Source organism: Malus sylvestris, chromosome 16 (genome assembly GCF_916048215.2).
Source record: "Malus sylvestris chromosome 16, drMalSylv7.2, whole genome shotgun sequence".
In the NCBI taxonomy this organism is placed as follows: domain Eukaryota; kingdom Viridiplantae; phylum Streptophyta; class Magnoliopsida; order Rosales; family Rosaceae; genus Malus; species Malus sylvestris.
The window spans coordinates 34,803,234-34,816,404 of record NC_062275.1 but is presented as its reverse complement, the minus strand read 5'-3'; the positions used below and the strand labels follow the sequence as shown (position 1 = coordinate 34,816,404).

The 13,171-nt window shown below is 40.5% G+C and overlaps 1 long non-coding RNA gene across 1 annotated transcript; it reads left to right on the top strand.

Moving 5' to 3' along the window:
• Positions 1-4,687: 4,687 nt before the first annotated feature.
• On the top strand, positions 4,688-6,382 carry LOC126606677 (uncharacterized). Its single transcript, XR_007617290.1, has 3 exons — positions 4,688-5,131; positions 5,338-5,754; positions 6,145-6,382. It is a non-coding gene; the product is annotated as an uncharacterized LOC126606677 (long non-coding RNA).
• The last annotated feature ends 6,789 nt before the right edge of the window (positions 6,383-13,171 follow it).

Genomic DNA, 13,171 nt, shown 5'->3' with positions numbered 1-13,171 from the left:
AGTCAGCTGCTCATCGATTAAAGTCGCTCCAATGGTCATGACTTGCATGGTTGAGCTACTGCTTGAGTCGACATTGGAAAGCATGGAATCAGAGTACTTCTTCAAACTTTCCTCCCTTGGTGATCTTAGCGAGGCCAAGGTGATCACGGGCTCGTGCCTCTGGTGCTCTTACTCCATCAGCAGAGTTGATGTAGGGGTGGAAGAAGCGGCAGAAAGAGCTATTGCCTTGCTTCAAGTTAGGATTCCCGAAGTGACACCACTTACGGTGAGGACGCTCTTGTTTTTCGCATTGGTTGTAGGAATCGCTTGAACCTTCCTTGATGCCATTTGTGTTTTTTGCGGATTTGAAGATAGAGATGAGAGGTAGAGATTGTCCCACTGGGCGTGCCAAATTTGTAAACACGGAAATTTTTGCGATGAATGAGCCAAGAGCACGTGTACAAAATAATATTTGTATTAATGATTTGGAGGTTACAATCTCTTCTACAAATTTAGCCTCTGTGTAGATTTGTGGATTGTGATGTTGATCCCAAGGCCTTCGAGGCTTGATCTTAGGATGAACAGGTGATGAACGATCAACGCTTTCTTCAAAGGGTCATCAGGGCTTGATCTTGAGTTGGTGGAAGTTCTTCAAGGGCCGTAATGGGCTTGATCTTGAAGGAGGATGTGACGAAGAACGAAGAGAGCTTTCTTGATCCTCTAGGATTTGCTTGGGAGCTTTAGAGTTTCAAAGCTTCAAGGTTTTGGTATGATGTGAATTGGTTATGAATTGGTGCCCGAAAATGAATGCATTGGCTTCCTACTTATAGAATTCCAAAACTTGATTTTTGGATTTAAATAATCAGATGAAATAAATCATTTCTGCCAGGTGTTGACACGTGTCCTGTTTGATGACTTTTCTGATGATTTTCGATTTCTCGTTAAGTCACATGTTACGTGTAAAATTTATGTGACACGTGAACGTTGAAATTTTAATTATTGATCAATATTTATTTCACCGAAATTTCGATGTCCACACTCACACTCACAGCTAGGTCTCAGTTTCTTAAAATTCATGGCTGAGCTCTTCTCCATTAGCTATTGTTGTCATCTTTCATGATTGCACATTCATGCATGTTAAGGGACCTCAACTTCTCTACCCCTAGCTACTATATATCTTAGATCTTTGGCACACCGTTTGCCCTAATTCACAGCTTCATATGTGGCCCTAAATATTTGGACTAACACTTGTACAGGTGGTAATTACCAAGTTGGGAACGGTATCGGTGTTGTTGGAAGTAGGTCTATGGCTCGTTTTTCTGATAATTATACATGTTTCTCTCCAGTTACTGCTCATAACCTTATATATGCCATTACATCTATGATATTAGCAAGTTCTTGAAATTTGCAATCAAATTACATGGAAAGTTTTTTATGTGTGAATAGATAACTAATTGATGTTTAAACTGATATGCAACTTGAGAGAATAAACTTCATACCATAAGGGTACTAAAATGACAGCCACATAACCCTTTTATAATCTGGTTTAATTATTTAGCCATAATTATTTATCCTTACAGTTAGCGGATCTTGCAATATTTCTTCCTTCTATGCTCCTTAGGCTTAGACATCATCTTTGTGTTGTCGGGCAAAATGAACTTGGCTCTTACCAATTCTTCATAAATCTTAGCAACTTTGTTGAGATCAAAAGATTAAGTTTGGTAGTTTGGAGGCTTGATTGACACAAAACCCCTATCATTCATCACTATCTTTTGATCTTTAATGGGCCGTACCAAACCCTTCACCACCAATGGTTTGCATGGTGTCACCATCTCAGTTGTACACACCTACATTTCTCCCTCCAGGGTTTCTATGTCCTTCATTGGCTCCATGCCTTCAAATTCCACCTAGTGTATTAGAGCTGTATTCTTGTAGAAAAGGGGCATGCTTCATGGAATGCTTCATCTGCTATTCGTTTCCCAACAACTTCTCATACTTCATGGCTGCAATTACCAGTTCTTGTAGTTCATCAAACTACACATCATAGACCTTCTTTCTTAAAGGCAACCTCAAAGCTTTCTGAGAAATGGCTACAAGTTGCCTATGGTTTTTGGGAAATTGGCACCTTATCCTAGTGTTCATGAATCTCATCATAAAATCCTTAGTGGATTCATGTTCATACTGTTTGACTTCTACTAAGTCATTGATAGTAACCTCAGTCTTTACCCAATATAATTGTTCATGAAAAGCAGTCTCCATTTACCCCCAATTGGCAATGGAGTTAGGGGTTGCAGAGAATACCATTGGAGGTCAATCCTACAAACGAATTCCCAAATAACCTTAGCTTATAATAATCATCCTCAAATGCAACACAATGGTTTGAGAATTTGAAAATATGATCTTAAGAAGACACTACTATCTTCTCCATTGAAGTTGAGAAACGATGGCATTTTGAAGTTGATAGGGAAAGGATTTTGTTCATCAATGTGTGCTGGGTAAGGCTTTTGATGTGTCACCCTATACATTGGGCGGACTTGCGGTTGAGCATTCTGCATAATCATCATTTTTAGTTCAGTTATCTCATTTCTAAGTTATTGGTCCACTGCATGGTTTGCGTAGGAGGTGATGCTGCTTGCTTTGGGCTGTTCTCTCAATAAGTTGGCATTTGTACCACCACTTCGAGCTTCCTCAAGTTGGCTTCTATGCCACCCTTATTGACTAGAGATAGAGCCTATAAGGAAGTGGTTATACAGTAGGTGTAAGGGCAAACCTTTTCTAGCCATTTCCCCACTGGAATTGGATGCCACATTAGTCCCAGTTTGTTCGATGGTGATCCCCCTTGTGGTTCTAACTGTGACTACCTCGGGCAAACTTGTTTTCACAGGTTATTTAGGCTCAGGAGAACCTTTAACTCTTCTTTATCTTTCCCCTTTCTCTTTCTCTCATCAGGCAATGAATGAGAGGTTGATGCAACGCCCTGTACTTCTGAGCTTCCCTTGACCACAGTGTTTTCTTTTGTTGGGGAGAGGGGTGTGGTGTAAAGAAATCCACCTCCAACTTCCTTTGCAACTTTCCTATGATAAAGCATAACCTACTAACATTACCCCTTGTTTCCAGTGAGAATTTCTCCATGCTTTTTAGCACTTGGACTATGGTAGAATGCAACTCTTTGTTTGTAACGGTGTTGCTTGATGTCCCTGGCTGGTCCGCCATTTTAACTCAGTGGTGTAGGTAAGGTCCGACTACATTAAACCTTTCTCTGGAGTTTTTATTCCTTCTTTTGTGTGTTGGCATGAAGCACAATGAGTCCCACCAAGCATGCCAAAGTTATGTTCAGTTTGGAATGTACCTCGCACAAGTCTCTCTACGTGAATGATGGATTCTAGTATTAGACTCTTAAAGGTGCCTTTGTGGAGCCTTTGTCAGGCTCTCGGGCTTCCTTGCAAAGCTTAATAGAATATAGGGTGTGGCATTGTTGGCCAAGACCAACAGATTGTAAGTTGATTCGTGTTTTAAGCCCTTTGCTTGGGCCATAAGTCATCTGAGCTCTTTGATCGAAAGATTGTTCATGGAAGGGTTAAGTCCATGATAAGTTCTTTTCTTTGCCTTGAGAACAAGGACATTTGGTTTGTGTTATATGCCAACTTTGTCATGTATCAACCGATAATAATCTAAGTTTTATTATTATGGTTAATGATAAGAAGTAAAACAAAAAGGGTTGACAACAAACATTAAGCACTTATTTAAAACAAAATGCTTGATGTAACCCCTGACAATCTTAATGAAAATGAGAGCACAATATATAGAAAAGCAATAATTAATGCAATAATCAATGAACATAAGAATTAAGACAAAGTTTCAACCTAGTCGAGCAAGAGTAACCCCCTATCGGGCAACTTCTTACAGCAATGAAAGGTACAAACTTGAAAATATTGACCAAAGGAAATGACAATAATGAAATCGGTTTTACAACAAAGATGTAGCAGAGCTAAAAAACTATAGAGGTAATGGCTGGACTACAAAAGGAATGTAAGAGAAGTAACGAAGCTTTTAAGAGGCTTTTTTTTTAAGAGTTGGGTTGAGTGTTAATTGGGCTTCTATCCATGTGAGTTAAGCTTTCCTCTTCTGGTACATACCTGTTTATGTTAAGTGGCTGATATGACTGTGTTGGCAACGGGTGGGTTCACACTTGATTCATTTTTATTTACAAATTTTTGCAATTGAGAAGCACCGTTTTCCCTGCAAAATCTCGCTAGCTTGATCACTGTAGGCTTGCCGCCTAATAACTGCCACATCATAATATTTAAAAATGTTTGGGCCAAGCTACTATTCAGTTTAATCAAAATTAAATATCCGACAAAGAATTAGTGATTTCCGAAATGAATGGGCCACATAAACCGAGCCCAATAATCATCGGTCTAAGCACACTCGCCCTTCAATTTTAATTTAACGGTAAATAATCAGTTAATTTTTATTTTTACATTCTTCAATGTTAAATTAAAGTCGAACAGTGATTGTCCTTTGAAACGTTGAATCAAGGAGAACGGGACATATACAGAGTGATTGAAAATTTGAAGGTGCGATTGATCAGAGAGGATTGGTTAGTTGGGTCTTACTCTTATCACAAAGTCAAAGGGGTTGGACACTCTGGCTTTCGTCTGCTCTTAAAATTAATCGCTACCTCTTTTGCCTCTCTGTTTGTCTTGAAGGTCATCCCCTCCCCTCATGGGTTTGTCTTTTTATGACATCAAAGTTCAAGTCATGTGCCCTTCTTTACCCACGCCACGCTCTCCGTCAGTAGTCAGTCAGCAGCCAACAGTCAGCAGTCAGTAGTATGTAGCGGTAGTTGTACACGGTACACTTACAAGTAGTAAAAGTTAGGACTCAGATTGTCTCCTGAGCATATGCCAACGGAGCCTAGGGATCAATTGATCCCAGCCCTCCAAATTGATCCTGCGGCCAACCAAGAAGCTTTCAAATATTTCACACAACCCAAGGCAATTTTGTTGCCTTTTACCATTCTTCCACTTCTCTGTCCTCTCTGTCCTCTATCCCTCAATCTGCTTGTTTGCCTACGAAATTCTCGATCCCTAATCTCCAGCTTCCTTCCTTCGAAAAAAAAAAATCCAATTCCTGCATCTCCTTTCTCGAGGTATGTTTGTATTTTTTTGCTAAGCATTGTTTAATTGAACTTAGGGTCCGTAGCTCTTTCTTCAAGTAGAGGAATTTATGGAATTTGTTTCAATTAGGGAGTAAAAGTTAGGGGAAAAGTCGAAAACAATCAAAAATTGTTACATGTATTTGATGCAAAAGTGTATTTTTTCTGAAGTTTTTTGGAAGTTTGTGTTTTGATTTCAGTTAGAGGCATAATTTGTAGAAAAGATGGCTACGGTTGATGAAACCTTGCACCCAATCGCCGTTTTAATCGATGAGCTGAAGAACGAATACATTAAGCTCCATTTGAACTCAATCCGGAGGATTTCCACGATTGCATGTGCACTGGGAGAAGAGAGGACCAGGAAGGAACTGATTCCTTTCCTCAACGAGAACAACGATGATGATGATGAAGTGCTGCTGGCAATGGTGGAAGAGTTGGGGGTGTTTATCCCCTATGTGGGTGGCGTGGATCATGCCAATGTTCTGCTCCCGCATTTGGAAACGCTCTGCACTGTTGAGGAAACATTTGTGAGGGACAAAGCGGTGGATTCGTTGTGTAAAATTGGCTAGCAGATGAGAGAAAATGACTTGGTTGAATATTTCATTCCCTTGGTTAAGGTTAGATGATTTGATTCTATTCCATTATTTAATTGTAGTTGTTTGCCTTCTCATTACACTTTCACTCTGGACACATGATCTTGTGGTTTGACCTGGCGGATTGGGTTGTATAGTGTATATAAAATGCCACGGTAGTAGGTTCACAATTCAAAAGTTTCATTCTCTTTTTTATTTTCTTTCAGGTTCATAAAATGTAATTATTCACAAAATCCACTAGAACTTATATTTTGTTCACGTTATCCCTATGAGAATGCTCTACCTCAATGTATTGGAATGACTTATCTGTATTTCTCGCCAACATTCACCTCTCCCAAACCCTGCATAAAGCGGGAGCCTTGTGCACTGGTTACGACCTTTTTTTTATTCATGAAGCATTGTTCTTTGGACCAGGATAAGTCTTGGCGTGTTTGGTACATGGTTGCGAATCAATTATACGAGCTGTGTGAAGCTGTTGGTCCAGAAGCTACAAAGTAGTCAATTTATTTTGTGGCTTGGCTTTTATTGTGAATATTGTATTACTTGGATTAGGATGTTGTAATTATGTAAATGTGAATCATTTGTCCGATCTCTTTCTCTACCAACTTTGTTGAGTTCTAAATTAATTGATGAGTGTGGTGATGTTGGTATATGAGTGTGGCGATGTTGGTATATATGCTCAGGAGACAATTTGAGTCCTAAAAGTTATAGCTTAAAATCTTTTGTATTCAGAGAGAGTGCGAGGAGAGACTGACATGCGTATTACAGAATCTGGCAGACCACTATTTATATATATATGTTTGGGACTTGGATTCTCTGCCCTCCCAATTCGATGCCCTCTCCGTGCCCTCCTGTTTGTGTGGTCACGGTTAAGCCACGTCAATATTTTATATTACTATTTTTTGTTGTCTTATTATTTTTATAAAAAACAATATAAAATGTTAGCATGGATTAACCGTGACCACACAAAACAGGAGGGCACGGGGAGGGCACCGAAATGGGAGGGCAGAGAATCCAAGTCCATATGTTTGTGTGTGATTCAGAAACTACTCAACTCCTCTCTCTCTCTCTCTCTCTCTCTCTACGTGACCTAAAGTTTGGGGGGCTTTTCCTAGGATGACAGGGAAGGACACGGTTGTTGGCATGGAAAATTAATAGCTTTATCGATCTGCTCCAAGGTTTGCTAATTAAGCAAGGCAGAGCCCTTTCTTTCTTTCTTTCTGAAACCAATCTTCTGCCACTTCCACCTGTTGATTGGCCGTGATATTAAACTAAACTTTGCATTCATTCATCACACCAAGCAGAACAATCGTAAACCTTCGCGCAGTTAGCAGGTACATTACATTAGGGTTAGTGATAAAACCCACCAATATAGTAAAAGGATAAACAAAACCCAATTGGTTAAAAAAATTTACAGCAAAAAGCAAATGGGAAATCTTTTGCCTCCGTTCTGGGTTTGAGTCGAGCTGTTCTCTAAACACTACGATTGGGTTTGACTCGATGACATTATATAGTTCATTCATTCTTTGATGGAATATTGCTTCACTCCTTATTTGAATGGGACGATGCATGTCTCGATATTTCTTCTTGGTGTAGTGTAGGTTTATTTGTAGCCATCTTGATATATAGTCCAACAGGAAGGAGATTTGGAGTTTTTTTTAGTACAAGCCATATTACGCAATCAATTGAAGAAGAATACCCTAATTACTAGCAATCCACAACTTGTGAAAGAGAATGGAGTTAAAAGGAAAGCTGAAAAAAGAGTGATAAAAGAAAGGAGTAATTAGGTTTTCATCCTTATTTTTACTACTCTATTGATTAAAACCTTATTACTTTTCAATTTTTGATCAAGGTCCTTTGTATTAATAATATCATTAATTATTTCAATAATAAAATATTTTTTATTTCTAAATATATTCATTTAATATTAAAAATGTTACAATTAGTATATTTATATTTATGGCTAAATTTTTTATCATATATTTTTATTTTTAGTTTGTACCCATTTTTAATTTGCAACCCTTTTTTAATTTGTACCAATTTTCCTTTCAGTTTTAATTTGTACCCATATATTAATTTCTTTTTGTGCCCATATTTTTTAAAGTTTTATTTGTATTGTACCCATATTTTTTTATTTATTTGTACCCATTTTTATTTTTGCTAAATGTACCCATTTTGAAGAATGTACCCATGTTTTGATACAATAATTTTTTGGTTATTTTTTATGAATATACCCATGTTTACACACACACACACACACAATAGTATATTTATATTTTAATATTTTTAATCCCACAAATTATGGTTTTTTATTTAAAATCTCATTACTATAAACAATTATAAATTTTAATTTTTAATTTAAAAAATATAGTAACGTACATAGAAATAAATTATCAATTAATTTCAGGGACTTGGATCAAAAATTGAAAACCAACAAGGTTTCAGTCAAAGACTGTTCATAACTAGGGACCGCATCCAAAGTCTCCCTAAAAGAAAGGAGTATTGGGGTTAGGTAAACTGTGGCAGGAGTACCGAGTACCGCTATGGTGCATGCAGGAGGGCTTTCATTCTTAAAAGGTCCCCCCCGGGATTTACGGGCTGAAAATATGACCAAGGAGCTGGAGATTGGAAGAGAGTCCAATTCCCAATGGAAGGGCCAATTAAGAGAGAGAGAGAGAGAGTACTCTGGCCTCGTGGCTGACAGCTATAGGGTGCCCCTTAACTCGCCCCTTAACTCGCCCCTTCCCTTTCTCTTTCTGTCTCCTCTTGCACCATGCTCCACGCGATCGGATTGATTAAAGCCCTTGAAAAGAGAGTGGGGAGAGTATGTCCACATATAGGAAAGATTTTTAATATGTTCGGAATATGAATCAAAACGTTATATGTCATTTAAAAATAAAATTATGATTTTTTTTAAATATTCAATCACTTGTATAATATCATATAACGTATAATTTACATATTTATGTTGTGGGAACCCTGAAAAATCAAAACACTGAAAACTCTTTTTCACAGATGGAATCGATGTTGTTATGTGGAATGAAAGTTTCAGCAAAGTGCAATTAATACTCTAGTGGTACTACTAGCCATGATGATCGTCTTTACTTGCATGTGTTGACTATGCCCCAGTAGTCTAACCAACCAACTCATTTCACTATGTATCCCCAATATATATATATATATATATATCATACATATGAAAAAATTAACGTTTCAACATAAAATTAATAAATAATATGAAAAGTACATATTTACTTATAAGTTGAAATTCATTCTCAACATTGTGGAGCCTAAAATAATCTCAAAAATTCTAGAGTCAACACGTGGACTTTTATCCAAGAAAGACAAAATTGCCCTCAATAAATGTGCAGGCTTCTCAGATACTCTCATGCGCAGCTCACACCCTTGAAGGTCTCAGCAGCTGAATACGACTGTCCACGGCTCACTTGCCCTTGACAAGGAATTAAAGATAAGGATTAATTACCCAAATCCTATCTTTAATACATTCCCATTTGAAGATTGACTCCAATCAAGTAAGGAATCCTAATTTAAATAAATTAAGGATAATTACACCATTATCTCAAGATATTATTTCCTATTTAATATCTTGAGAATATTTAGAGAATATTTCTCCATAAACACCATGGCCGACCCTATCCCTGTAAATACTCCAATCAGAGCTTTTGCTACCCCTAAAACAACCCTAAACACTTTATTCTCTCAGAGAAACCGACTTAGGCATTGTAGATCCATTGGCCTAACCCCCCACCTCGTGGATGCGTGAGGCTTCAGTCTTTGATCAAAGGTGTTGATTGTTTTGTAGGTGCATTTTCGTCAAGACTGAAGATAGCAGAAATTTGCATCGACAAATTGGTGCTTTCATTGAGAGCTGATTCAAAATACTCGAAGAAGCCTCTCGCATTTGTTTCTTGAATTGTCTATTACGTTGAATTTCTCACACGTCGTATGAGTTAATTTTTCGAAGAAAAGTTTCTTGATCAATCACTGGAGAAAAGATACAATGGTAGGAAATTCAGAAACTACGACAAACGAAACCCCGTACGTGCAAGGATTTGGACCAGAGAGTGGAGATGATGACATAGCCCTACGATCGAGATCTTCAAAGCTCAACGCGACGGCGGGAGAAGCCCCACCGCCGTGGAGCTGTGCCACTACCACCACCACCATGACCCAGCAACCACGACAAGGCCACTAGGCCATGGCATCACTTCCATTGCCATTTCCCTTGTAGCGCCACACCAAATCAAACCCTAGGCAGAAGGCCCAGGTCCATTTCCAAGCACATGGGCAGAAGGCCCAAAACTTGGCAGCTGTCATAGTAGGCCCACAGTAGGAGGCTCAAACTACTACGACAGCAGGCTTTGGCTGCACAGCAAGCCCAAACCTGAGCCCAAGGCCAATTTTGCCCCGCGACCCACTTCAACGACCCAGCCTCCAATAATCCAGATTCCGACCACCAGACCCGCGATCGATTTAGGGTTACTTTCACCCCACTTTTTTTACAGGAATGCTCGTTTTGGGCTCAAGCTTTTTACTTACAGTCCACTATACTTCCACCACACATGGAGACGCTCATTTTCCAGGATCTTCCAATCCAAATGGCGAGCACCACCTACCCCAGCAGGTCGCCAACTTAACGAACACCCTCGCACAACAGACCACCTTGGTGAATCAACTCATCGGGCGCATCGAGATGCAGCGCGTGCCATACAAGGTATCCTAAAGCAGGACAAGGGAGGAATAATGTGACTCATTCCAGGGACGTCTCGGCAAAGAGTCGTTCAACCCGCCACGAACATTTGGGTAGTGTGCACTTTCGTTTGGGCCCTCGAGGAAACGTTTTCTCCCGTCCTAGATGCGCAGAAAAGTGTTTATTCCTGACTCAGCTCACGAGGTAGTGTGCATTCTAGGTTGGGTCCTGACGAGCACTCAAGACATTTTAGGAGAAGCATCCACACGAGGCTAGGCCCACAAGTTCCACTGGCAGCCCCCACCAAACCACGTGCACCGCAACCACGGCAGAGATGAGCAGAACATGTTGAAAAGCAACATGGACCGGCAGGTCAACACTAGGGGGCAGTTGGAGGCCCTGTTGCCCCACTAGGTTAAAATCCAGGATGAAGTACAAAGGCTAGTAGCAGAGCAATTGCGTAAATTCCAGCGCATAGACACTACCAACGATGCCTTTCAGAGAGACGTGGCCAACATAAGCAGGTTACCTTTTGCAGACGAGATCACGTAGACAGAGCCACCGCAGAAGTTCAGCCCGCACATTTCACCTTATTCAAATGAGATGAAGATCCGAACAAGTATCTGATGCGCTACCGAAGCGCCATGACCCTCTACGCCAACAATGATGCTCTATGTGCAAGATCATTACCACGACACTCCAAGGCGAGGCGCAAGACTGATTCCATGCCCACCACCACGTTCAATCCGGAACTTCAGCGAACTTTCCTTGGTTTTCAATTAGGAAAATCCATCCTACCACTCTATCAAAATGAAGTCTGACTACCTCTTCAATATGAAGAAGGACCCGAAGGACTCACTCTGCATTTACGTCAAGAGATTCAAGGCAGAGAAGGTAAAGATCGTCGAATATGAGGACAACATCGCATGCTCAGCTTTCCAAAAGGGATTCTCAGCAGATCACCCACTTTTTAGAGAATTGATCGTGGGTGAAAACTTGACCCTGGCAAACTCTTATGCTTTGGCAGAAAAGCACTCCCTCTGGGATAAAGAAAAGTTCTCCCAAAAGCCGCCTGAGCAACCATGCAAAGATTAAGAACCGACTGAGAAGAAGGCAAGCGATAAATTGCTCAATAAAAAAAGTAAGCTAGGAGATAGACGAAGGGACCGATCCCCAGCAAAGGGAGGCATGGCACCCAAGACGTACACTAAGTTCTTAGTCTCGATTAACCTAATCCTTTGTGACCTCAAGGATAAACTGTGGTTCAACCTGCCGCCACCCATGAATGGGGACACCTCTAAGAAGGACTAGACAAAGTACTAGGCATTCTATAAAGGCCTCGGGCACACAACCAATGACTACACCATATGGAAAAGGCATCTTGAGTAGCTCGTGAAGGAAGGCAACTGTGATCAGTATATCGACAGACCAGCTGCCCAGCCAAGGTGAGAAGCAGATGCCGATGCTGAGACCCCGACCAAAACAATCCGAATCAACGAAATATTTGTCGAATCCGAGCATCTGTGGGCCACCCATAACTCCAAAAAGAGTAAGATCTAGCAGGTGAGATCGGTTTATCAGGTTCAAGCCACATATACTGTACATGGACCAATCATTAGCTTCGTCGAGAAATATGCTGAAGGAGTAGACTTTCCCCAGGATGACGTCCTGTGATTTCTATACAACTGGCCCACGTCATCATTGATAGAGTTATGGTGGACAATGGCAGCTCAGTCAACATCCTACAATTGTCAGTCATCCAGAAGATGGGCCTAGAAGGCACGATCCAACGCAACGCAAAGATCTTGACAGGATTCAACGGACTCACCTGAACCGTTATCGGCGCTATCACACTTGACGTAACCAACTCATTGATTGTCTCATCGCAGACCTTAACTAGTGAAGATTGGAGCTGTGACCTCGATCGAGTACCAAAAAATTTGATTTCACATCCTATGAGGAGTAGTTGGAGAGATCAAAGGCAACTAGGCCATGTTTAGAAGATGATGTCAAGGTAAACAATACCTTGGAAGATGAATCAGGATGGAAACCCGAAAGCAACGACGAAGACATTATTGACCCTCACCAGCTGAAAAAAATGGCTAGAATTGGCTCACGTCTGAGCCCAAGGAATAAAGAAGAACTAATGGCTTTCGTTAGAGAAAATCATGACATCTTCGCATAGTCACCCTCAGACATGCCCGGTATTGAACCAATGATAACTTGCCACAAGTTACTCGTTGATCCCGCTGCTAAACCTGTGATCCAGAAAAGGCGACATTTAGCACCTGAGCGGGTAGCAATTATTGAGGCGGAAATCGACAAGTTACTGGAGGCCAGATTCATTAAGGAAATGGCACACTCAGCATGGCTAGCCAATGTCGTGCTAGTGATGAAAAAAGAAAAAGAAAAATGGAGAATATGCCTGGATTACACCGATCTCAACAAGGCGTGCTCTAAAGACAACTTCCTAGTTCCCCGAATCAACATGCTCATTGACTCAACATTCGGGAACCAGCTGCTCAACTTCTTGGACACTTACTAAGGCTACAATCAGATTGCCATGCACAAGCCTGACAAAGAAAAGACTGTATTCGTGATCGAGTGAGGCACATACTGCTACAAGGTCATGCCATTTGGCCTCAAGAACGTATGAGCAACCTACCAACGACTCGTAAACACGATGTACAAGAAGTAGATCGGTGGAAGTCTACATCGACGACATCATGG